At 44.1% G+C, this 26,274-nt stretch overlaps 1 long non-coding RNA gene across 1 annotated transcript in view; it reads right to left on the bottom strand.

Annotated features, from left to right (window-relative positions):
* Positions 1-5,509: 5,509 nt before the first annotated feature.
* Positions 5,510-26,274, bottom strand: part of LOC143664130 (uncharacterized) — a 23,732-nt gene continuing 2,967 nt past the window's right edge. Inside the window, exon 3 of the long non-coding RNA XR_013166331.1 lies at positions 5,510-5,687. This is a non-coding gene — a long non-coding RNA (uncharacterized LOC143664130). The remainder of the gene's footprint in view (positions 5,688-26,274) is intronic.

Below are 26,274 nucleotides of genomic sequence, written 5' to 3'. Positions count from 1 at the left end.
TATCTAGGCATCCTGTATTTTATCTGGCAATTCTAGGTGGGGTGGGTACTTACTGACTTACAAAACTGCACAGTTCAGGCAGGCTGGATCCAGCAGTTTAAGTAACAGCCTAAGGTTCATTTTCTCTCTCTCTTGCCCTCTCTTTCTCACTCTCTCGCTCTCTCGCTCTAGCTTTAACTCTCACTTTCCCCCACTGTCATCTCTGGGCTTTGCTTTCTGCAGCCTCAGAGAGGTTCACTCCTTATGGGGACAATAATAGCCATCAATGCTCCAGCTCTTTAAGCTGCTCATACCTAAGACTCTCTCCTTCCCCTCCCTCCCCTCCTTTCCATCCCTTCCCTCCTGCTGCCCACGCTGAGCCACTGCAGTACTGCCTCTGTGATGGTCCCTGTCTACCACACTGCAGTTAACTGTTTGCTCCTCTGTCACCTGCTGTCAACTCTGATATCCTCCAGGGCACAGCAGCTCCCCTGCTTCATATCTCTGCATGCTCTGCCCCTGCTCACTCGCCCTCGTCTCTCACCCCAGTCTGCACCGCTGGCCTCACCCAGCTCCACCAGCAGGCCAGGGTCCTTGTTCTCTTTGCTCCTCCCTCTTCCTGGATGCACCCCTCCCCACCCCCCAGCTCTCTCTCTCCTTTCACCTGGCAGCCTGCTTCTCACCCTTCCGGCCTCAGTTTACCAGACAACTCTTCAGAGACACCTCTAGCCTGAGTATTCAAAGTTGGTCTCCATGCCTGACCCATTTTGGCACTGATTTTCTTCAGTTTACTAATCTGAGGGGCTGGGGCCAGCACATTTGAATAGAGGGGGTCCTGGAGACAGCAGCCCCATCTAAAAGGAGCGGCCAGAACTCAGCTCAGCTCCTTTGCAGTCACATAGGAAAACGGACTCAGATCATTAATGCTTCAAACTTCTCCAAAGAACTAGCAATCTAGACATTTGGGGAAATCTCTTAATTTTGAGCAGTGGCTTTTAGTTTGTGATCCTCAAACCAGATGGGGTCTTGGGCTTTTCCCAGCCATGGATCTAGGGCAAGTTTCTCAGAGGTGGTCCGGTGAGCCACCTGCAGTGGAATACCTGAGGGGGCTGTCTAAGATGCAGATTATGTGGCCCCATCCAGAATCTCTGGATCCAAAATCCAGGAATCTGCATTTTCACAGGCATCCTCAGATAATGCTTAGACTCACTAACATAGGAGAACTACAAATCCTGGATTTTCCATTTTAATAGAACTCCCCCTTCATTTGCACAGGGGCAGTCCCCTACTTTGGCATTTTCTCCCCATGCCATCCCTGTTTTTCCCCACAGTGACCTCAGGCCAGAGCAGGCAAAGCTACTATACTATCCTGGAGCGGGAATGCTGCCACTTTCCCATCACTGTCCCAGCTCTTTCCAGACAACCCAAGAAGTAGGGACTGCAATCCCCATTTCACGTGGGGGAGCTGGGGTCAAATCCCAGTTCACATGACCTCAGAGCCCTGTGGGGAGCTGTCCACCAGACCAAACCCTCCCCAAATAGAAACAGAAGTAAAGGTAATGGTCATGTTGGGAGAAAGCTGTTGGTTCAGAGCTCCTCTTTCCTTCTGAGATCAGCCTCTCACACTTCCAGTGTAGACTGGGGATGGTGGATCAGGGTGGCAGGGTCCTGAGCTAGCAAGGGGAGAGGAGAATGGACGACCAGGTACATCCATTAGGAGCCAGTTAGGACAGAGATGGCGGCTCTGTCCACCACCCAGTTCCCCCATTCTCCCCACGTCGAGTTGAGCTTGAGTTAAGCATTGTCATTGCAGAGTCTTCAATCACAGAAGGCTGGTGAAACTGGCAGCCAGGGGATCCCGCAGCACTTGGCTGTGGTCTCCATCTCTCTGGTTACATTTAGCTGCATCCGTGCACATGCATATTGTCTGGCCATGTTTTAGTGCGATTCAGAGTGAACACTTCTGAGCTCCTACTGTATGCTCTGCTCCATGTAGGCACAAATGACTGGTATCTGGTGTGCACTGCTCCAGGAGAGCAGGAAAGGCTTGTGGCCCCCAAAGTGCTATGGGAATAGGGCAGGGGGATCCATGGCTCCACCCGGGAGATACTCTGTGAAGGAGGTAGCCCTGTTGCTGGGATATGAGGAGAGCTGGATCTGAGCCACATGGAGGTGAAAAGGAAGGGGCATCCTCTGTGACATAAATCTTGTGGGCAAAGGAACAGAGGTAAGATCCGGACTGGCCAATTCTGCCACCCTAGCACCTCCTAGTCTGTGCCCGAGCTCAGAGCTCTCCAAACTCGCATCCAGGCATTCACGCAAACTCCTCAGGATGTCTGCCCCATTCGTATACAACCCGCACTCTTATTTACTTCACATTTTGCTTTAAATCAACGCACGGATTTTTATTTCCTAAAATTTATGTTAAGACAAGTATTTCACTCACAACAATCATTGGGCAATCAGTTGTGATTGCCACAAATAGATTGCCACCATAAAAGTAAGAACAATAAAAGCAGAATCACACTGCTGAATTCCAGCCAGGTCGTGCCGCCCGGGAAGCTGCTGAGTCTGCAGCCTGCACTCTCGTGGTTAATAAGGGAGCAGAGCAAGTGTTTAGAGACGTGTTAGGGATGCCCCACCACCAACCAGCCTGAGACTTTCTGGATATGATCTTAGGACTGCAAGAAGACTGAAACAAGAGGAAATCTGCTTTAATGCTTTGTCTGTGCTCCCACTAAAGAAACCCTAGGTACCTGTGCTGGTTTGAAACTGTTATATACCCCCAGAAAAGCCATGTTCTTTTAATCCTACTCCAATCTTGTGGGGGCAGACCTATTGTTTGGGTGGAATCGTTTAATTAGGTTGTTTCCATGTAGATACAACCCACCCAGTTGTGGGTGGGACCTCTTGGTTAGATGGAGATGTGACCCCACCCATTCAAGGTGGGTCTTAATCCTTTGACTGGAGCACTATATGAGGAGAATAAAAGGCAGAAAATGTAGCAAGAGCTCAGAGGTGGCTCAGAGGGCAGAGAGATGAAAGTAAGTAACAGACAGACGGTTGGAGATGCTTGAAGACAGACAGAGGCTCAGAGAGGAGGACACTGGAAACCAGGAGGTGAAAGCAATAAAACCCGGGAGCAAAAGGCCAGGAGACATTGCCATGTGCCTTCCCATGTGACAGAGAAACCCTGGACAGGACCACGGCCTTAGAACTGTAAACCTGTAATTAATTAAATCTCCTTTGTAAAAGCCAATCCATTTCTGGTATATTGCATTTCAGCAGCATCAACAAACTGAAACACTACCACTGGTGTCCCCCATGTTTTGCAAAACCCTGCTCCAGCCACAACCCAAAGTTGAACCCCAAGCACACGGGTGCCTCCACTATTGGTTTGCAACCGTGCTCTTTGGAGACCTTCAGTTCTGTTTCCAGGGGCTGTCACAGCAGGTGAATATTTTGTATAATAGTAACAACAAGCATAAGAGCTGACACTTACATCGTTCTTACGATATGCCAGCCCCTGTTATAAGGATCTACATGCAATAAATTATTTAATCCTTATGAAAATATCTATGAGGACAGTAGTGCTTTACTCCTATTTTGCAGAGGCAAAAACAGAGGCACCAAGAGGTTAAATACCTGCCCAAGAACAAGTCTCTCTTTTTACGTACTGGATTCCCATTTGCGGTCTCATTTGTTCTTTCATCCAAACATCCATTTAACAGACATGCTTTGAGTGCCCTCTGTGTTTCCTTTGATTTCATTTGAAACAATACTTAACCTATTTAAAAATGAACCTCGGAAATGCCTTGCTGTGCACAAGGTCAACCGCCAGCTCCCGGCATGCCTTCACTCACTACTGTGTGCTCCCTGCACCCTCAAATAACTTCCAGTTGCCTGCTCTGTCTTTGCCAAGGCGCACCGCCCAGATCACCAAGTCGGGACCCAGCACTCATTCTTCTAGCTTCCAGGAACACTGGCTGCTGATAGCTGTCACTGAATCCTCTGGCAATTGCATTCAACAGAAGAGAACTGCTTCGTCCTGGGTTATGGCCCCTCCCCAGCACCTAGGGACTGATCACTGGGCATCGTGGGAGAACAAAATCGGGACCCCTGGCTTCAATTCAAGACAGCACTGCAGGGCAATCCCAGCTCCCAAGCCCCCTGGGGGATGGGCTGAGGCCTCTGTTGCGACTGCATCCCAACCCAACTTCTCCCTTTGCATGGCTCTGCTCCCCTGACCAGGTGAGGTTCTCGAGCCCACTCCCCAAATACACCATCTGTCTCGAGACTCTCTCCTGGGAAATAAAACCAAAGTACCCTACAAATTCATGTGTCATCCGCCAGGGTCCAACCAGCTCAGTCTCCCCATCAGCATCTTCCCAACTGAGGCCCCAGCACAGTGAGCCTGAGTGTGTCCATTGGACTTGCACAACGTGCCTGGCAGGACAAAAAAGTCCCAGGTCACCTCAACCTCCACAAGCTCAGAGAGCGTTGAAGGTTGTTGGGTTTCTTTATTTATATGTTGGGTTTTTTTTTTTTTTACTACATTAGCTAATTAGCTTTTTTTCTACAAGCCCCATTAATGTTTCCTCAAGTGTATCATGGCCTTAGCTCCAATAACGGGCAGCCACTCAGCCCGGCTGGGAAGATGGAGTTCTCTTTCAGGCAGCCAGGCCCACGGGATCGGTGGGGGAAGGAAAGAGGAAGGAGAGGAGAGATTGGATTACGGGATGTCAAGGAAGGGTCACTGCTCCCCCACCGCTTTCTGCCTTTGAGCTAGGAGAGTGAAATCAGCGTTTCCTCTTATTCCAGAGGCATCTTCCCCGAGCCAGGCGGCGGAAGGCAAGGGTGGTAAGTGGTCCACCTTTGCTCTAGTCTCAAATGCCACGTTTTACAAAACAGTCTTCCACTGTCCCAGGCTTGACCTCTAACATGTCTTAAATTTAATTGCAAATTACTGTCTCTGCAGTTCCAAACGCTTTCCAGTCTGGCCTCCGCCTAGCGATAAAGGCAGAAAACAAATGAAAGTACAACATACAGGCTGCAGAAGCAATTGGGGGTGTGGAAGTGAGGGCTCATGGGTGATCCTGCACAGCCTAAACCAGGCAGCAGGGAAGTCCAAGGTCACCACGTCCAGCCCCACTTAAAGGCACAGGAGGGCAGGGCCAGGACGTCAGGCACTTTGTGTACTTCATCGAACAGGGAAACAAGCAACATCTACATAGGAGCCAGGCAGCCCAGCCTATCAGCACACCCAAGTCCCAGATGCCACACCTATTTAGTGAGGACTCACCGTGTGCCAGGCCCTGAGATAGACCAGTGGCCCTCAGGTCTTTCGGCTTCAGGACCCCTTTACAGTCTTAAAATGATCAAGGATCCCAAAGAACTTTTGCTTCTGTGTAGCGCATTAGAGATTAAAACTGAAGAATTAGACGTACATTTTTTCATTCATTTAAAAATAATGATACTGAGCCCAATTACACATTAACACATAATATATTTTGATGAAAATAAACTCTTTTGATAGAATCAAGACATGTAATGAGAAAAGCAGCATTGTTTTGCCCGTTTGCAAATCTCTTTAATGTCCAGCTTAATAGAAGACAGCTGCACTCTCAGATCTGCTTCTGCATTCAGTCTGTTGAAGGAACTTGTTTTGGTGAAAGTGTATAAAGGAAATCTGGCTTCACACTGATATGCTGTTTGGAAAAAGAAGTATTTTAATAGCCTTTTCAGATAATTTTGGAGATTCTTCTTTGATACTACACCAAAACTTGACAAGAGGCTAATGCCTGCATCAGGATAGAAGCTGAAAGCATGTTAATGAACTTCTCCTACTCTGTCACACTAAAACCCATTGGACTACCTTGCACTTTGAGCAAATCTTTTATTCAGGAATGATTTAATAACATCATCCGTTGTTCATTTGGAAACTATTGCTTTATTGACTCATAAGGATCTTCCAAATATTGATACATTTCATTATATAATGTCAAAAAATCATATTCATCAATATTGTCACTGATGTCATCAAAGAACTTTAAAGACAAGACGTCGAGCTCACTGTGGCAGATAAAGTTTTCCAAACTTCTAGTTTTCACTTAACTGCTTAAATTTTATCTTTGGCAACAAATACCATCAGTTGTTTCCCTTAAACTGACGGGCTCACATCATTCATTTTTGAAAGTTGTCTGACAAATATCCAAATCTGAATAATCACATTATTAGTCAGATTTCTCCAGAAAAGCAGAATCAACAGGATGCAAATATTAAGAGATTTATTATAGGAATTTACTTAAAAGACTGTGGGGATTGGAAAGTTCTGTAGAGGGGGGTCACAAGTTGAAAACTTGATGAAGGTGAATTTGTATTTCCCAGGAGAAAACAATGGTTGAAAAGGCCAATGAAGGTTATGCTGAATTCCCCAAGAGAAGCTTGCTGGCTGAAGTAGAGAGAGAAATTCTTCTTTCTGACTGCTGAAACCATCAGTTCTTCCTTAAAGGCCTCCACCTGATTAGATGAGGCTTCTCTCATTGCTGAAAGCAATCTCCTCTGTTGACTGTAGATGCAGTCAGTCATAGATGCAATCAACTGACTAATGATCAAAATCTATCTACGAAATACCCTCACAGCAACGATCAGGCCAGTGCTTGCTTGACCAAACACTGGACACCATGACCTAGCCAAGTTGACACATGAAGTTAGCCATCACAGCGTGGTTTGTCAGTTATTCCTCCAAGTAAAAATAGTGTTCCATGGGGGGAAAATCAGCCAATTCTGCTGGCAACTCAAACAACCACACCCATGCTTTTCTTTGTAATTACCTTTAACCATTGTATTTCAGAATGCAGAAGTGTTTTAATGTACTTCTTGTCTCCTCACACAGATTATTAAAATGACATGTACTCAAGGTGGAGATTTAATAAAATTAATAATTTTTACTACTTCATTAAGGACATTTTTAAGTGAAATCGGCATGTGTTTTAATGCAAGGTACCTGGTGACAATGACTGCAGTGACTATTGTACCTTTTGATGACACTCCTTTGGTTTGTACTAAGGTGCCAGCAGTTTCATACACCATCAATGCAAATGTTAACACAATGCAAAAGGCAAATAACATCGTAGAATTATTATGAACGTAGTTTGACCTGATGGACACTGTTACACATTAAACCACGCTCTCCAAAAAGAAATGTCCAAGTCCTAACCCCCAGTCCTGTGGATGTGAGCTCATTTGTAAGTAGGATCTTCAAAGACCCCAATAGTTTGGTGAGGCCAAACTGAATCAGAGAGGGCCTTAATCCAATATGACCGGAGTGCTTATAAGCAGAGGAAATTTAGACAGAGGAGAGAGACAGGAAGAGAGACGGCAGAGGTGGCGTGAGGGGTTGCCAGCAAATCACCACCAGAAAGCCATGGACAACAGAGAAGGCATGGTCCTGCCAATATCTTGATTTGGGCCTCCTAGCCTCCAAGACTGAGAGGCAAACTCTTATTTAAACCAACCTGTCTGTGGTACTTTGTTACAGCAGCCCTGGCAAACTAATACATTCCCCTGGAAAGGGTCCGGAAGACGTCAAGTTGTCTACTGACCATACTTTGAACTTCGCTAAACTAGGGGAATGTAGTAGTTTCTGTGCCTCCAGAGGCTCCTAATCTGGTTGAAAAGATAGACCACAAACAGATGCAAATTACCATACGAAGTGTTCAGGGCAAGAAGGAGGATGGCAGAAAGAGTGATTCACTTTGCCCTGGGGAGACTGTCAAAGGTTCCACGGTATAGGAAACTTTTGAAATGGGTCTTGAGGATTGAGTAGGAGTTCATCCAGAAGGAGAAGGTGACTCTTTATATTCCCAGGTTCAGAAGGACAGTCCTAAGAAGGTAAGGCTTTTAGAAACAGTTCACATTTTTGATAAATAATATTGGCCACCACCATCAAGTACCTATTAGATGTGTCTTACACTTCTACAAACATTATCCTATTTAATCCTCTCCCTAAATCCTTGAAATGGATGTGTAATTATTCTGTTTGTTCAGAGAGCTCGGTTAACTTCTTTAAGACACAGAGCAAACATGAAGAAAATCGAGATTAAAACCAGAACTGCCTGATTCTAAGGACCACTTCCATGTACCTTGGGCCACCATGGTTGCCTTGCTCCAAACTTCTGCACACAGTTCCCCCTTCCCTCTCTAGCCCTCCCTTCTATGAATCCCCAATTTAGGCTCAGTAGAATTATTTCCTTATACCCAGAGTTGCTTCTGTGCCTTTGCTTGGGCAGCACCCCCCACCTGAAGTCTCTTTTCCCCCTTTCTCCTTCCACCTTGATCCACTGTTGGAATCCTACCAATCTTCGCAGGCTCGGGCACCCCCTCTTTTCTAATGCGCTCCCCACTGTGACTTCTCTCTTCTCTGGGCCTCTTATTTGTCTTGTTCTCATGCATCATGTCTGCCTACTACTGTAGCTCATGACAAACGTATCCACTCCCCAAACTCAATGCCTTTGTCACTAGACTGTGGGCTCTTTGATGATCAGGAGCACATTCATCTGATCCTATTACCTCTGGGCTCTTGGAGCCTCAGTTTCCCCCTCTATAAAATGGGGATATTGGCAATATCTGCCATATAGGGCTGTGGTGAGGAGTAAATGCATTTGTGTAGGGCATGTACTTAGAAAACTTCCTGGAACGTGTAAGTGCTCAATCACTGTGAACCGCTTTTGTTATTGTTATCCTCGTGTGTATTTTTATTGTTAGGAAATAAATATCTTTGGGGGTGGGGAGTAGGGGTGGTGAGCATATTCTTGCCCCTTATTAGTCTCACAGCCCACCTTCTCATAACAAGGGCAGGGTCTGCGAGCACCACGCACTTTAAGTCTAGAAGCAAGAAGATAGGTGCAGATATTTATCACTTTGCTTTCCCTGCACACAGTTCTCTTCCTGGGGCTTGTACCAGTTGGGGTCTTTTGTTCTGTGCCTCGTGCCTGCCAACTTGCATGGATCTGAGAAATCTGAAAATCACTCACCAGGCCCTACAGCCAAGTCCCTGGGAAGGCCCAGGGGCACTTGGAGCCCTGATTAAAAATGTAGATGTGTCAGTATTGTATCCTCCGTGACTCCTTCCTTTTCCAGTTCTGCACAACCACCCTCTGTGGACTCCTTGGTTGAGGAAGCCCATTCAATCTACCATCCACCTGAAAACAGAAAGATAATCCATGCATTAAACTTTTATCTCTGCTGCCGTCACGCTAATAAGCAGGCAAGGAAAGCTCTCCTCTCCCGGGGCTCTGACCTGCCTGGAGCAGGCTGACCGGTTATTGTCAATTTGCTGGGTTTGTTTTTTAAGGTTAGCGAACAATGAACCCCTAGAAGGCCAGCTGCCCTGGGTTTGGTTACTCTCGTTTTGATACGTGATGAGTTCTTGGCATTGTGTGAACTCCGAGGAGGACAGGATGTTGTGTGTGAGCTCCAAAGGGCAACTCAGGAAAATCAGACACAAAAGGGCCCCGGTGTCTATTTCCAACCACACTACCAGCCTGCAGGTATCTTATTGGTGATACAAACTCTGTATGAAGATTTGATAGACATGATTGATCAGTTCCAACTTTCCTTCGGTAACAAAGCTTTTGCCTGATGCCACCAAGGGTCCGATTTCTGTGGTCTTGATCAGCCGTGGTCACGATGATGATGGCGATGCTAGAACCTTCTACAGCCAGCCACTGGGTTAAACGTATTCTTTACGTGCACAGCCTAGTTTAATGCGGACACAGCCCTCCAGGGGGGACTGTGACTATCAGATGAGGAAACCTTAGCTCTGAGAGGATAAATCATTTATCCAACCAACACTTCTGGAACAAGGAACCAGGCCCAGTGCACTCAGATTCCACCATGTGAGCGATTCCACTTTTCTGCTCCCACACTCACTCCCAGCCCAGCTGGCTTCCTTTGCCATCATGCTCACCTGAAATGGACTCGGGAAAGCCGGAACTAACAGTTCCATGACATCCTTTGCTCTGTGCCAGACCTTCACCCATGCATTCTTTTATTTGTTCCTGAAAACAGCCTGTGAGGTTATCATCTCCATCCTCCAGGAGAGGGTGTGGAGGCTCAGGTTGCTGACTGCCTTAACCGAATCCACAAAGGTTTACGCAGAACTCCTTCAGTGAGGAGTGGGTGGGCGGGGAGGAGACGCAGGGGAGGGGGAGAGAGGAGGAGGAAGAGTGGGAGGATGAAGAAGGGCACTGAGAAGTGGGGAAGAGAAGGAGAGAAAGAGATGGGCCGGGAGGAGGGTTTTGCTCTGGAATGGGACAAAAAGCTCAAAACGGAAACGGGTACAAAATCTGATTTGGGGATAGAAATAGCACTCTTTTCTATTCCTCAAGCACGAATTCGATTTTCCCTAATCTAAAAAGAGATCTTTTTTTCTTTTCTGCCATGCAAACCGCCTTTTCTGTGATCACTTTCCCCAGACATAGGCATAATTGACTTCATCGAGTGTGAAAACCTAGGTTCTAGCTTAGAATGAACTGCCTTCGGAACTCCGTCAGGTTAATCTCGACAGAAATCTGGCTGCAAGGTCAAATTGTGACACAAAACTAAATGGGCAACAGAGGAATTGACAGCCTCATCCTTCCCTCCTTGCGGTTTCCGGCATGGGGGTGGGGGGTGGGGGACGCCTGCCTTCCAGTTAATACCCACCGCACTCATCTCAGGGCCCCCCGGGGCCTGACTTGGGAGACGTTTCATACACCTGCTCAAATCTTTGTGTGACAAACACAGGCAGCAAATCATTAAACATCCTTAATGATTAGCATCAGGATTTGCCAGCTACCCTCAACAGCGGCCAGATTTCATTCTTTTTTAAACAATATGCTTTTCATATTTATTTATTTGGGCATGCATCATTAATACTGAAACTCACATACGATGCAGGCATTCTAGGCTTTTATAAGTCTCCTTCAGGATGGCGTTTGGGGACGATGACGTTATCTGAGCCATTTGCACCTGTGCTTTTGGGTCAGGTTCGGCCAAAAACGTGAAACCGTAACATATGCTGCATGTTTTGCTCTTGTCTCTTCTCTCACTTATCCTGACTCCGAATGATGTATTTGTGGCTTAATTTGTTCTGTGTCTGTTCACCACCCCTGTGTGGGTGAGCTTGGACCAAAGGAGGCTTGGCCGTGGTGGGTGAGCTCAGGCTGGTGGGCTCTGGTGGACGGGTTCACGTGGAGCTCATTTGGCCTGTGCCCGGTTCGGATTCCAGCACGGGAAGGGCACCTCAGACTGGGGCAGGGTCCTTGCAGCCAGCACCAGGCTGTGCCCCACACATTGAGGCCAGCAGGAGAGCCTGGACCCCAGCAGGAAAGCATATTCCCCACCCAGCAACGACCCTGAGGTCACGGGGAGACCCACCCTCTTGAGAAGGTGGGGCATAAATAAGAACCTGAGTCCCAAAAAGCTACACCACTGAAAGGACTGCCCTTTCAGTGCAGGTTATAACATGTGCTGACCAAAGAGGGGGCAAGAGGCTGAGAGGGTGTTCCGTACCCCAGACGCCAATCCTTGGGGCCAACTTCCTGTCTTTTCCACTCCTTACCCAGTGGAGTAACTTCTCCAATGATAGTTCTCAGATGAGTCTCTAGTACCCTTAGAATACAGCCCAAATTCTTGTAAGGCCCCCTCTGACCTCACCTCTGGCTCCTCCATCTTCTTTGGTCACACTGACTCCTGGCTGTTGCTCAGCCGGGCTAGCTCGTTCCCATCCCCAAGACTTCGCACAGTCTGGTTCCTCTCCTGGGACCCACTTCCTGCAGATCTGAGACTGCCCAGCTCCTTTTTGTTAAGTAGGTCTCAGCTCAAGGCACCTCCTCCCAGAAGCCCTCCCTGACCACCCACTCATTTGTCCCCAAAATGATTTTGATGTTGACTTTGCCTGCTTGTTTTGTTTTGTTCTTTCATCTGCCTCATTCCAGTACAAGTGTTAAGAGCCAGAACTATGCTGCTACCTTTTACTCACTCTTAAAGCCCTAACCCCTAGCACAGGGCCACACACAGGAGGTACTCAATAAATACTGTATAGTTGAATGAGCAAATGAATGAAGGAATGAATGAATGGGTGATTGAATATATGTGTTCAGTTGAACAGCAAGGGTCAACACAGCAACCCCCAGGTCCATTCAATTCCAGAGGTCTGGCCAGGAGCGAGACTGAATTCCAAGATCCAGGAGATGGAGAGTTCCAAGCTGTTGAAAAGCATCGCCCAGCCCTGTCAGGATTGGTTCCCAGCCCAGGGGAAGCCTGCTGAGTTGTTATTTTTATTGAACACTGGCTAGCTGGCAACCACTTTACATGCAATCCACCAGCCATCCTTTGAGTGGTCGCATTTTACTGATAAGGAAACAGACTATGGGAGAGAGGCTGAGCAAACTGCTCAAGGTCTCCCCACTAAGAAGCCCTGGAACTGGGACACCAGTTGCCACCTGCTCAAATGCCTCACTTTCCTTGCTTCCCCTGCAAATTATGAGGTCAGCATGTAAGGGGCCACAGAGAGCAAAAACTGGAAAAACGACTCTGTGTGCAGTCGTCCTATTTTGCCATCCAACAAGCATTGACCGGTCCCTTGCCCTGCATGGGTCCCAAGGCCAAGGGCTGAGGGTGCAGAGAACAACAGGGCCCTGCCCCACGCCCCTGCAGCTCAGGTACACCCACATCTCATCACAGCCAGGCACGCCGCGGTGGTCTTCTAGATAATGTTTTCTTAATCAAGGGTAATTAAAATGCCTTAGATTTTGAGCAGTTCTTAAAAATCCGTGGGGTGTTGGTGGTGGTGTGCAGTTGAATTCACAGGAGACACTCGAAGTGAGAGAAGGGGGGCTCAGCCAGACAGCCAGCTGGCTAGGTGAGCCAGCTCCCCAGGGCTTGCCCCAGTTTGAAGCCATTTCCTCCCCCAAATTCCGACTCTCCAGCCCTCCAACCAGGAGCTCTGGACCCAGGCCAAGGCTGGGAAGGCACTGGTGTGGGAAAAGTGCCCTGCTCAGCATTTTGGATCAGATTTTGGAGCAAAGGCCCCAGGGCCTCTGCTGAGATACAGTCAGTTTTCAATTTGAAGCCCAATGTTCATCTTTCTTTTTTTTTTTTCTCTCTTTCTTGCTCTCTCATTCATTCATTCATTCATTCCTCGCACACTGCATATTCTCTGTTTCCCTCCTCCACAAACCCCATCGTCATTCTGGTGGCATTTCAGCCCACCGCAGGCCTAGCGAAGACTCCCTTTTCCAGATTTCTCTGTCGAATCACTGGCAAGGACAAAGCCTCAGGAGCAAGAATCAGTAACTAGTTTTTTAATTCCATGGCTGGAGGTTGTCAGGGCAGTGCAGAGAAAATTGCCAACGATTCTGAGAGAAGCCCATGAATCTGGGGCAGAGCTGGCGAGAACAAGGGAGCACTTTAGCTGGGGGTGGGGTGTTGGCAGCCACTGGGATGAGAAAGTTCTCCTCTTCCTGATTTCTTTGATTCAGATCCCGTGTTAATTTAAAAAGATCGATTCAGCAATTTTTTGCCCTCCCTTAGTAGAGTATTTTAAACAGTCGAGAATGAAAAGCTAAGGGTTATTCTAGGATTCCTTCTCCAGGAGGAATGAGGATCAGTTAGGTGGCTATGAAATGGAGGTCATTGATTTGAGGGACAGTCATACTATTTGCAAATCATTCTTTTGAAAATTTGGGTTATTGCACAACTATACCACTAGATTAAGGAATAATATCAGGACCAAAAGATGTGCATTACAACCTCAAGCTTAGCCACTGACTTGCTGTGTGCCTATGGGTTAGTGAATTTCCCTCTCTGAACTCACTCCCACTTCGCAGATTAAAATCCCCTCCCACCTCTGTTTCTCTGCTTTTCCCCAAGCCCACTAGGAACCTATGCATTACTTTAAGTCTGGGGCCTCTGGTTTCTTGAACAGAGTCTCATATGCATCTTAATTGAGAGGACTATCTGTCACCTCCAAGGAAGCGAGTGATCAAACGGAGTTAGGAAGGGTCTCAAGATGCCTGATAGCTTCCCTTTTCCTTGTCACACCAACCAAGATCCCCTAGCTGTATGTCTCCATGTAAGTTTACACACTTCTCACTTACAATAACATTGCAGTAAACAAGGACTGGGATTTTGTTTTATGGTTCCCCAAACTCTCAAATATACGCACTCATTTTGTCCTCACAACCACCCTATAAGTGAGGGTCTATATTTACCTCATCTTAGTGATAAGGAGAGTGAGGATCATACATCCAAAGATTGACCAGTCAGGCCAGAACCAGGACCCTTGAACTGTCCATTCTCATATTTTGACTTGCAGTGGGCTAAGATACACAAGTGATTCTCTTGGAGAAACAAGCTCACAAAGGAGAAAGGAAATCAGGTATATCTTGCTATGCCCCTCCCTATTGCTCCTGCTCCCCTTGTATCCCCACATTGCTCTCTCATTGGTTATATCTGTTCAAGGCTCTTAGTTACAAGCAACACAAATGGACTCTGGTTGATTTAAGCTGAAAGGGAATTGATTGAAAGGATCCTGGGTAATTCACAGAACAGACAGGAAGCCTACAGAATCAGGCTTAGTAAATAGGCAAGAAAAAAGGAAGTTGCACGGCCAGAATCACAGCCAAAATTCCAGCTACAGAAACTAGCCTGGCAAGGACACTGCTGCAGCTGCTACAAGCACAGAGCATCTGATACCATCTCTGCTGGCCTTGGACATGTACCTGCACCTGGAATGCAAGGGCGGCTGGGAAAGTGGGTATCTGGCATTTTCACCTTGTATAGGAAGGTTCTGCCTCTCAACAAGACTCAGAACATCAGGGTTGAGATGTCAGGCAACCAAAACAGTGGGAGGTGTGCAAGTATCGGTCAGGTCAGGTAAGGTAATACTGCAGTAACAAAAACTCCAAATTCTGAGTGGCTAAAAAACAACTACGGTGTATTTCTTGCTCAGTCTCTATGTCCATCAAAGGTCAGCTGGAGGCTGTGTTTCAGGTCATCCTTATCCCAGACCTCAGGGTGATGGAGCATCCACCAGCTCAAATATTGCCCATCAAAGCCATTGCAGAGGGAATGAGAGCTTTCATTTCCAATTGTAGCTCATTGGTCAGAACCAGTCACATGGCTAAGGACAAGCAAGTGCAATCTTGCCCTGGCTCTAGAAGGCAGAAAACTGGGCAGAACTGGTGAATAGCATTAATGACATCCACAATCCACTATCTAGAGCCTTTCCAACCAAAGCCCACTTAGGAAGGGAGGAGAAGAAAACAGCACTGAAATGCAGTCCAGAGACCTGAGTTTCAATCATGGTTGAGTCACTGGGATTGGTACATTTCCCCAGCAGCACAGTTGGGTCTAGAAGAATCCCGCTCTTTGGGGTGTGGTCACAGAAGTCACTCCACCCAAACCACAAGGTCTCAGCTGCAGATATGCAGACCTCAGCTTTCCAAGGAAGCACTGTAAAGGCTGGGAGTAATTATCAGAGCAGGGGCTGAATCCCGTTCCTGGAACCTGGGCAAGTGCTGGCAGGCAGCTTCTTTCCTGCCCATAAGCTCCTTAACCACTGCACTGTCTCCCAGAACAACAGGCACTTCTCAATAGCCCCAGGTTCCATCTGGACATAAATCCTCCGCTTATAACTGGCTATTGGGCAGCAGGAGCAGAAATGCTTAGCATGTCCACAAGGCCTCTTGAATCCACACTTGAATCCACATTTCAGCTGCAGAGAGATGACAGGCCAGAGGAGTTCTGGGAAGATGTAGGAAAGCAAGGCACTAGAAGGGAGGGACTTCACACTGCAGAGCTGAATTGACCCCACAGTCCTTCCTAAAATTTTAGTGTTGATACTTCTAAAAGGAATGAGTACAACTATTGACACCATCTTGACCGATGACCAACAGACTAAATGTCTAGGTCTCCACCAACACCTACTTCAGGGAAGGGTTCAGTTATGACTTCTGGGGTAAGTGGGTTTCATCCTTAAAGCACAGGCAACTCATTGCCTCCCAATTTCCATTTGTCACTTCTTCCTTGATAACGTGAATCCCTTTTGGGGGAACTTTTTTATTGAAGTGAAATTCACATAAAGTTAAATTAACCTATCAAAGGTCTAGCAACTTTGGTTTTTTGCAGAAATGGAAAAGCCTGTCCTCAAATTCATATGAAACTGCAAGGGGTTCTGAATAGCCAAAACAATTTTGAAAAAGAAGAACAAATTTGGAGGACTCATACATCCTAATTTCAAATTGTACTACAGGGCTGCAGTATTAAAAACAGTATGCTTCCAGTATAAAGTTAGGCCAATAGACCAATGGGACAGAACTGAAAGTCCAGAAATAGACCCACACATCTATGGCCAATTGATTTTTGACAAGAGTGCTAAGTACATACAACAGGGAAAGAATAGTCTCTTCAGCAAATGGTGTTAGGAAAACTGGATAGCCACGTGCAAAAAAAATAATGTTAGGCCCTTACCTCACACCATGTACAAAAATTAACTCAAAATGCATCAAAGACCTAAATATAACAACTAAAACTATAAAATTCTTCAAAATAGCACCGAAGCAAATCTTCATAACCTGGGACTCAGTAATGGATTCTTAGATGTGATCACCAAAAGTACAAGCAACAGAAGAAACAATAGATAAATTCTACTTCATCAAAACTGAGAACCATTGTACAGCAGAGCATATTATCAAGAAGTTAAAAGACAACACACAGAATGGGAGAAAATAGTCATAAATGCTATATCAGAGAAAAGCCTAATATCTAGAATATATAAAGAACTTTTACAACACAACATCAAAAAGACAAACAGCCCAATTAAAAAATGGGCAAAGACTTGAACAGACATTTTTCCAAAGAAGATATACAGATGACCGATAAGCATATAAAAATATGCTCACCATCATTAGCCAGTAGGGAAATTCAAATCAAAACACAATGAAATACTACTTCGTACACACAACGAGGGCTATTATTTAAAAACTGGAAAATTACAAGGGTTGGAGAGGATGTAGAGAAATTAGAACAGTAGTGTAATGATGGTGGGGATGTAAAATGGTGCAGCCATTGTAAAAAGTAATATGGCAGTGCTCAAAAAGTTAAATATAGTGAAAACAGTCTCTCAAATAGACACTTGCACACTAAGGTTTATAGCAACAATATTAACAATAGTCAAAAGGTGGAAATAACCCCGTGTCCATCGACAAATGAATGGATAAATAAAATGTAGTACATACCTGTAACGGAATTTTATTTGGTCATAAGGAAAAATGAAGTCTGAGACATGCTGCAAACATGAAGAACCTTTCAAACAGTATGCTTGGTGAAATAAACAACACATAAGGACACATATTATCTGATGTCACTTATAAAAGCTGTCTAGAATTAGCAAATCCTAAGAGACAGAAAGCAGATTAGAGGTTACCAGGGCATGGGGATGGGAGAAAAAGGAACATATGTTTGGTGGATAGAAACTGTGCATAAATAAAACTAAATTTTAAAATTTAGCCAGTTAACCAGATAAATCCCAAAATTCTGAGGGCCCAGTCTCTCCAGAACATCAACTAGTTTCATCCCCCATCCCATATTACCGACAGCCCCTTCCAACATGAAAAAGTTAGAATGGGTATAACCCAAACACCCCTAAAGAGTGGGAGAAAGATCAAAAGAGAAGGTAAAGTTTTACAAAGAGAAGGTCAGGTTTAACAAATGAGTGTGAGCATTGAATCATTATAGTGATATTTCTTTTAGTCTTCAGTACCTTAGAACAGCTAGAAGAATCTAAAATGGTGGAACTATCACCCATACCAAACTCTGAAATCTGTTCTACAACTAATTGTTGCGATGTGCTTTGAAATTTATTGCTTTTTTGTATATATGTTATTTTTTTCAGAAAAAGAAAAAAATGTATTTTTTCTAGCCTCTCATGTTTTGGAGCAGCTGGAAGGAAAATTCTGAAATAGGGGAAGGGTAACTCATAACAAACTCTGAAATCTGTTCTGTATCTACTTATTGATGTATACTTTGAAAATCATTGCTTTTTTTTAATTTGTATGATATAATTAACAATAAAAAAGTGTTTTTAAAAAAACTTAGCCTAGTGGCATTTAGTACATTCACAGTGTTGTGTAAAAACCATCTCTCCCTAGTTCCAAAATATTTCATCACTCCAAAAGGAAATCCCAAACTGATTAAGCAGTCGTTCTCTATTCTACCTACCCGCCCCCCAGCCTTAATCAACCAACTATTTGTGTTCTATTCCTACGGATTCATGTATTTTGGACGTTTCACATAAATGGAATTGCACAATATGTGCCCCCTTTGTATCTGGCTTCCTTCATTTAGCATGTTTTCAAAGTTAGCCATGTTCAGCACGAGTCAGCACTTCATTCCTTTTTATGGCTTAGTCACAGTTCATCGTATGGACATACCACAGTTTATTTATCCTTTTGTCAGTTGGAGGACATTTGGGCTGTTTTAACTTTTGACTATTGTAAATAGTGCTGCTGTAAACATTTGTGCACAATGTTTTTGTGCACAAAACAAATATATTTGTTTGAGTCCCTGTTTCTAATTCTTTGGGATATATATCTATGAATGGAGTTGCGGGGTCCTATGGTACATCTGTGCTTAATCTTGGAAAAACCACGAAACTGTTTTCTACAGCAACTGGACCATTTTCTATCCTCATGAGCAACGTATGAGGATTTCTATTTCTCCACCTCCTTGCCAACACTTGTTACTGTCCTTGTTTCATCCTTCATAGTATAGCTATCCTAGTGGGTGTGAGGCGGTATCTCATGGTGGTTCTGACCTGTACATCCTTAACGATGAGTGATGTGGAGCATCTTTTCATGTTGAACCCTATTTTTTAATCAGATGCTCTATCCAAAAGCTCAAAAACTCCATTTCCCAGCCTGCCTTGCAGCCCCAAGTAGCCAGGAGCCTAAGTAGTGGCCCCTCACGCAGCTGCCCTGGATCAAGAGGCAGCACATTAAAGACAAGAGAGGAGCAGGAAAGAAAGAGCTCAGGTCCCTGGGGTCACAGAGCTGTTCTGCCAGCCCAGGACTGCCTTCTTCCAGACATTTACATGAGAGAGACAAAGCCGTGTCTAATTTAAGCCACTGTTATGTGGGGGTTTGCAACCATGATAGAGGCAGAAAAATAATTCTTGACCAATATTGTCTTCCCAGGAGTGTGAAGCTGGTTAAAAACATGGCCTTGAGTTTGGATGACTTCCTTGATGGACTAGAGATGCGACCTGGTGCTAAATTTGGAAGAAGGGGCACAAGATAGCTAACTTGCTGTGCATCCTATAACAAGCAGAATTTGTCATTCCACAGCAAGCCATAAGGGCGGCAGCAAAGGGGAGATAAGGAAGGAGAGAATGGAAAAGATGGTGAATTGGAATGAGGCTGGAACATCCATGAGGAGAAGGAGCTGGCCAAGAATCTCTGTGAAGGAGAGGTGGGGGGGACATGGAAAATCCTGTTTTAGTTTGTTAAATGCTGCTGGAATGCAATATACCAGAAATGGAATAGGGTCTATAAAGGGAATTTATTAAGTTATAAGTTTACAGTTCGAAGACTATAAAAATGTCCTAACTCAGGCATCCAGAGAAAGATACCTTAACTCAAGAAAAATCTATGTATGTCACATAGGAAGGCACGTGGCTGGCGTCTGCTGGTCCCTGGTCCCAGTTCTGTTTCTTCCAGCTTCTGATGCCAGCATCTGGGGGCCTTCACTTAGCTCCTCTGGGACACAACTTTGGATTCTGGCTGGTTTAGCATCCATGGGAAAGCAAATGGTGATGTCTCCTGGGTTCTGCATCTCCAAATGTCTCTATCTAGACGTTTTCTCTGTTGGCACTCCAAGCATCTTCAAATGCCGGTGTCTCTGTCAGTTCTTAAGCAACTCCAAAATCTCTCCCCTTTTAAAGGCCCTGTAAACTAAACAAGACCCACCTTAAATGAACAGAGTCACATCTCCAGGGAAACAATCTGAAGTTTCCACCCCACAATAGCGAATCAGGGTTAAGAGAAACATAGCTGCCCCCACAAAATTGGATCAGGAAAAAGGATGTGACTTTTCTGGAGTACACAGCAGCTTCAAACCAGTGCATCCTCTAAAAACGAGAAGGCTCAAAGTACAATTTTCAATTGGTACGTTTTCTAGATGTTGCTGAAATATCAGTTCCTCCTATGACACCTTCAGAACTCACCCAGTAACAAAAGGTCAAGGTGCCGAGTTTCACATGAAAATCCATAAACCCTAATGAGAACAGCAGAAGCAGGAGTTCCATAGCAGAGGTGATCCTGGAGGATTTTCAGAAATCCTGGAGGAGGGGGTCAGGCTTGGCCTTCTGCCTGGGTCGACTGGAAATGAGATCAGGCAACTTTAGCTAGATCCAATCTTAGCTGGATCACCTGGTATTATCTTAGTCACAATTACACTTATCATACATGTGTGAAAGTTGTGAGATAACAAATCACTCTTCTGCTCACCCTGTTTCAACTCCCTTCCTTTTACAGACCAGAGAAGTAAGGAGAAGGGAGGTCACTGATCAAGGTCATACAGCCTTCCCCTGTATTCAAGGGAATCTTGACCAAAGGTAATAGTTTTTAGGTAGAAGACATGGTCTCCTAAAAAAAAGGTGGGAAATGGGAATAGGAGTTGGGGTAAGGATGGTCGAAAGAAGCTGCCAAAACCATGTGCCTAAAATAATCACCCTTACTGGCCTGTTGATGGGATCTGAAATTTCTACCCAGAGAGGGAAAGTTCTCAACTCTGTTTCATGGTTAGAATACCTTGTGAAACCTGTCTTATAATACAGATAGATGCCTAGAACCCACCTCTAGAGACAGACCCTGTAAGGCTAGAAGACTGGCCATCTAGACTTTTTTTTTTTTTTTTTTTTATTAACAGAAAGAAAAAAAAAAAGAAATTAACACAACATTTAGAAATCATACCGTTCTACATATGCACTCAGTAATTCTTAACATCATCACATAGATGCATGATCATTGTTTCTTAGTACATTTGCATCGGTTTAGAGGAACTAGCAACACAACAGAAAAGGATATAAAATGTTAACATAAAGAAAAGAAATAAAAGTAGTAATAATAATAAAAAACAACAACAACAAACAAACAAACAAGCAAACAAAAACAAAAAAAACCCTATAGCTCAGATGCAGCTTCATTCAGTGTTTTAACATGATTACTTTACAATTAGGTATTATTGTGCTGTCCATTTTTGAGTTTTTGTATCTAGTCCTGTTGCACAGTCTGTATCCCTTCAGCTTCAATTACCCATTCTCTTACCCTGTTTCTACCTCCTGCTGAACTCTGTTACCAATGACATATTTCAAGTTTATTCTCGAATGTCCGTTCACATCAGTGGGACCATACAGTATTTGTCCTTTAGTTTTTGGCTGGATTCACTCAGCATAATATTCTCTAGGTCCATCCATGTTATTACATGGTTCATAAGTTTATCTTGTCTTAAAGCTGCATAATATTCCATCGTATGTATATACCACAGTTTGTTTAGCCACTCTTCTGTTGATGGAGATTTTGGCTGTTTCCATCTCTTTGCAATTGTAAATAACGCTGCTATAAACATTGGTGTGCAAAGGTCCGTTTGTGTCTTTGCCCTTAAGTCCTTTGAGTAGATACCTAGCAATGGTATTGCTGGGTCGTATGGCAATTCTATATTCAGCTTTTTGAGGAACCGCCAAACTGCCTTCCACAGTGGTTGCACCCTTTGACATTCCCACCAACAGTGGATAAGTGTGCCTCTTTCTCCGCATCCTCTCCAGCACTTGTCATTTTCTGTTTTGTTGATAATGGCCATTCTGGTGGGTGTGAGATGATATCTCATTGTGGTTTTGATTTGCATTTCTCTAATGGCCAGGGACATTGAGCATCTCTTCATGTGCCTCTTGGCCATCCGTATTTCTTCTTCTGGTAGGTGTCTGTTCAAGTCTTTTTCCCATTTTGTAATTGGGTTGGCTGTCTTTTTGTTGTTGAGTTGAACAATCTCTTTATAAATTCTGGATACTAGACCTTTATCTGATATGTCGTTTCCAAATATTGTCTCCCATTGTGTAGGCTGTCTTTCTACTTTCTTGATGAAGTTCTTTGATGCACAAAAGTGTTTAATTTTGAGGAGCTCCCATTTATTTATTTCTTTCTTCAGTGCTCTTGCTTTAGGTTTAAGGTCCATAAAACCGCCTCCAGTTGTAAGATTCATAAGATATCTCCCTACATTTTCCTCTAACTGTTTTATGGTCTTAGACCTAATGTTTAGATCTTTGATCCATTTTGAGTTAATTTTTGTATAAGGTGTGAGATACGGGTCTTCTTTCATTCTTTTACTTATGGATATCCAGTTCTCTAGGCACCATTTATTGAAGAGACTGTTCTGTCCCAGGTGAGTTGGCTTGACTGCGTTATCAAAGATCAAATGTCCATAGATGAGAGGGTCTATATCTGAGCACTCTATTCGATTCCATTGGTCGATATATCTATCTTTATGCCAATACCATGCTGTTTTGACCACTGTGGCTTCATAATATGCCTTAAAGTCCGGCATCGCTAGACCTCCAGCTTTGTTTTTTTTCCTCAAGATGTTTTTAGCAATTCGGGGCAACCTGCTCTTCCAGATAAATTTGCTTATTGGTTTTTCTAATTCTGAAAAATAAGTTGTTGGGATTTTGATTGGTATTGCATTGAATCTGTAGATGAGTTTAGGTAGGATTGACATCTTAATTATATTTAGTCTTCCAATCCATGAACACGGTATGCCCTTCCATCTATTTAGGACTTCTGTGATTTCTTTTAGCAGTTTTTTGTAGTTTTCTTTATACAGGTTTTTTGTCTCTTTGGTTAAATTTATTCCTAGGTATTTTATTCTTTTAGTTGCGATTGTAAATGGGATTCGTTTCTTGATTTCCGCCTCAGCTTGTTCATTACTAGTGTATAGAAAAGCTACAGATTTTTGAATGTTGATCTTGTAGCCTGCTACTTTGCTGTACTCATTTATTAGCTCTAGTAATTTTGTTGTGGATTTTTCTGGGTTTTCTACGTATAGTATCATATCGTCTGCAAACAGTGATAGTTTTACTTCTTCCTTTCCAATTTTGATGCCTTGTATTTCTTTTTCTTGCCTAATTGCTCTGGCTAGAACTTCCAACACAATGTTGAATAATAGTGGTGATAGTGGACATCCTTGTCTTGCTCCTGATCTTAGGGGGAAAGTTTTCAATTTTTCCCCACCATCTAGACTTTTAATGGGCGCCTGAGCAAGTTTTGATGAACACTAAATGAAGACTGACACATCAGCTATATAAAATGAAATGCATAGTAAGCCAGTTGATTTATAGTATTTCCTAGAAATGATTTGAAAGGATGAGGCCCAAGACAAGGGAGCTTGTTCACTCATGCATTCAGTCAATTATTGATTAATTTGTTTACCATTTGGTCAATCCATAAATGATGGATTTAGTGGAGGAACATGGCCAGAGTTCCATCCATCAGTGTAGGCTAGGTTATGCTACAGTAACAAATAACCTCCAAGTCTCAGGGGCTTAAAATAACAAAGGTTTATTTCTCACTCATGTTCCATGTTCACCAAGAGTCAGTTAGGCCAACTCTGCAAGCAAAAATAATTGCTCTCCCTGCTACGTGGAACATGATGTCCAGGGGGTTAGTCTCCCTAGCAATGTGGGACATGACTCCCAAGGATGAGCCTGGCCCTGGCACCATGGGATCAACAATACCTTCCTGAACAAAAGGAGGAAAAGAAATGAGACACAATAAGGTATCAATGGCTGAGAGAGTTCAAATAGAGTAGAGAGGTTATTCTGGAGGCTATTCTTATGCAAGCTTCACCTAGATATTGCTAATTGCCATGTTTGCCAAACTCCAACCAACATCATTCCTGTTAACCCTAAAAGAACACCCAAGGCTCTGAGATCACAAAAGTGGCACACACTAAGTTTACTTTTCAGAAACCTAAAACCTTCAGATGGTTCCTAGGCCATAAAAGTCCTAAAACCCAGAGGGGCCAGCTTCTCCAAGAACATCAACAGTTCCACCCCTCATCTCATATTGTTGACATCCCTTTTCAACATGAAGAAGTTAGAATGGGCAAAGCCCAAATATCCCTAAAGATTAGGGGAAGGATCAAAGAAGGAAGAGTAATAACAGAGAAGTTAGGATTTAACACATGAGTATGACTACTGAATCATTATATTGATATCTCTTTTTAATCTCTAGTATCTTGGAGAAGCCAGAAGAAAACACCTCAAATTGTGGGACTATAACCCATATAAAATTTTCAAATCTGTTCTATAACTACTTGTTAAAATTACTTGCAATTTATTGCTTTTCTGTATATATATTTCACAATAAAAAGTGTTTTTTTAAAAAAAAAACAAACCTGAATGTATAATATAGAAAACCGTCTTCTGAATAAAGAGCACTCTGTATTTTACCTTCTAAAAAAAAAAAAAAAGAGTCTGCTGGGGTCTCTTCTCTGTGATTCTTTGCTTTAGGGCCCTGGGTGATGAATTAGCCACTATCACAGATTTTGAGGATCTCCATGGTAGGGAGAAAAAGAGCTCTGGAGTTGGCACTTAAATTTAAACGTGGCACTTCAACTCACAACTCATTGGCCAGAGTTAGTTACATGGCCCCAACCAACCACCAGGTTGTACAATCTCTACCACATGCCTGGAAGATGGAGAACCAAACACATCTGGCATGCAGCACTAATGACCAATGGGAAGGATGCAGGTTCTTTCTTCCCATCAACTTCTCCGCCATCAGGGTGTTGTTGGTTCAGCCTCACATTTGGCACTTCATGGTTGCAAAATGGCTGTTGCACCTCCATGCAAATAGAAGAAGGAAAGCAACAGTGGTGCTCCTAACAGGGTGACAAAGCTTTGCAGGAAATCCTCAGCTTAATCTCTGTGGTCAGAAGTGGGACCCACTGTCACTCCCCGGCCACAAGGGAATTTAGGGGAGTATACACTTTACTTGAACATACTGCAGCCCCAAACAAGATGGGGGTTTTCTTGATAAAGAAGAGGTAATGGATTTTGGGTGGACAGTTAGAAGTAGCGGGGGAGATAAGGAGTGCAACTGAAAATGAAAGACAATACTGGAAATGTGAAGACAAAGATAGGGGCTGGCTCCAGACCCCAGTAGCAATGGCATGTTGACTCTGCACTTGACAATTCTGGGTCCCTCAATTTAGAGATCACCTGAGCACTTCCCTATTTTATCACAAGACTGAAACTCTCAAAGTAATACATTTGATAGTGTTAACTCTAGGTTCATATTAACCGAGATTCCTGCCCAATAACAGACTACATGTTATTGTGTCAAGGCCATATCATTACCTATTAAGCCACCGAGGGCCTGGTATGTGCCAGGTTCCACTTATGTATATAATCTCCAGCCTTTCTGACAATCTGGTGAGGTTGGAATTATCCTCACTTAAGAGATGAGCTAATCAAGGCTCAGGCTGAGTAATGAATTGCCCCAGGTCACACAGCAGTTCAGCATAGGTGCTTGATCCAAAACCAAGTCAGTTCCAAACTTTCCATTCATTATTTTCTCTCTATTACCTCAGTATGCCTCTTTCACTAGATAGCTTTTAGAACAATAATTCACAACGACAATGTGTTAAATACACTGCAGCTGAAATGTTGTCTAAGATGCATATTTAGTAGGAAAGGCAGCGGTGGTATTGATTGGTGCTAAGAATTCCTGCTTATGAAAGCCCTGTTTTCTTAGTGTATATTTAGATCCACTCTCTCATTAGAGATGCTGGAAAACATCAGAATGAAAGAAGGCGAGAGAGACAGGAGGGAAACAGGGAGGGAGGAAGCTTTTTTCAAGCAGAGGTCAGATGGTGCATATATAGCCAATAAGGTGCAAACAATCAATGATGTCTCAAGAAACTCTGGACACTGTTCTTTAAGAAATGAACAGCTGACCAGTCTAAGTTTTGGCAAAAAAAAAAAAATAGCCATGCGCAAGAATTAGGACCACAGTCAGTCTACCCCAGTTGGGTGTGATATCTAAATGCAGCTCTGGGTTCAGCCTTAGTACACTGGAAAGCTAAAGGACCCAAAGAGAAGGATGGATGGTTAACAAGGCAACCGGCAGACTGACTTTTAACCTTTAGACCCATTCCCACCCTGAGCCTCCTGGTTCAGACTAGACATGAATTCTG

This window comes from Tamandua tetradactyla, chromosome 20 (genome assembly GCF_023851605.1).
Source record: "Tamandua tetradactyla isolate mTamTet1 chromosome 20, mTamTet1.pri, whole genome shotgun sequence".
In the NCBI taxonomy this organism is placed as follows: domain Eukaryota; kingdom Metazoa; phylum Chordata; class Mammalia; order Pilosa; family Myrmecophagidae; genus Tamandua; species Tamandua tetradactyla.
The sequence above is the reverse complement of the archived record's forward strand: the minus strand, read 5'-3'. Positions and strand labels throughout refer to the sequence as shown.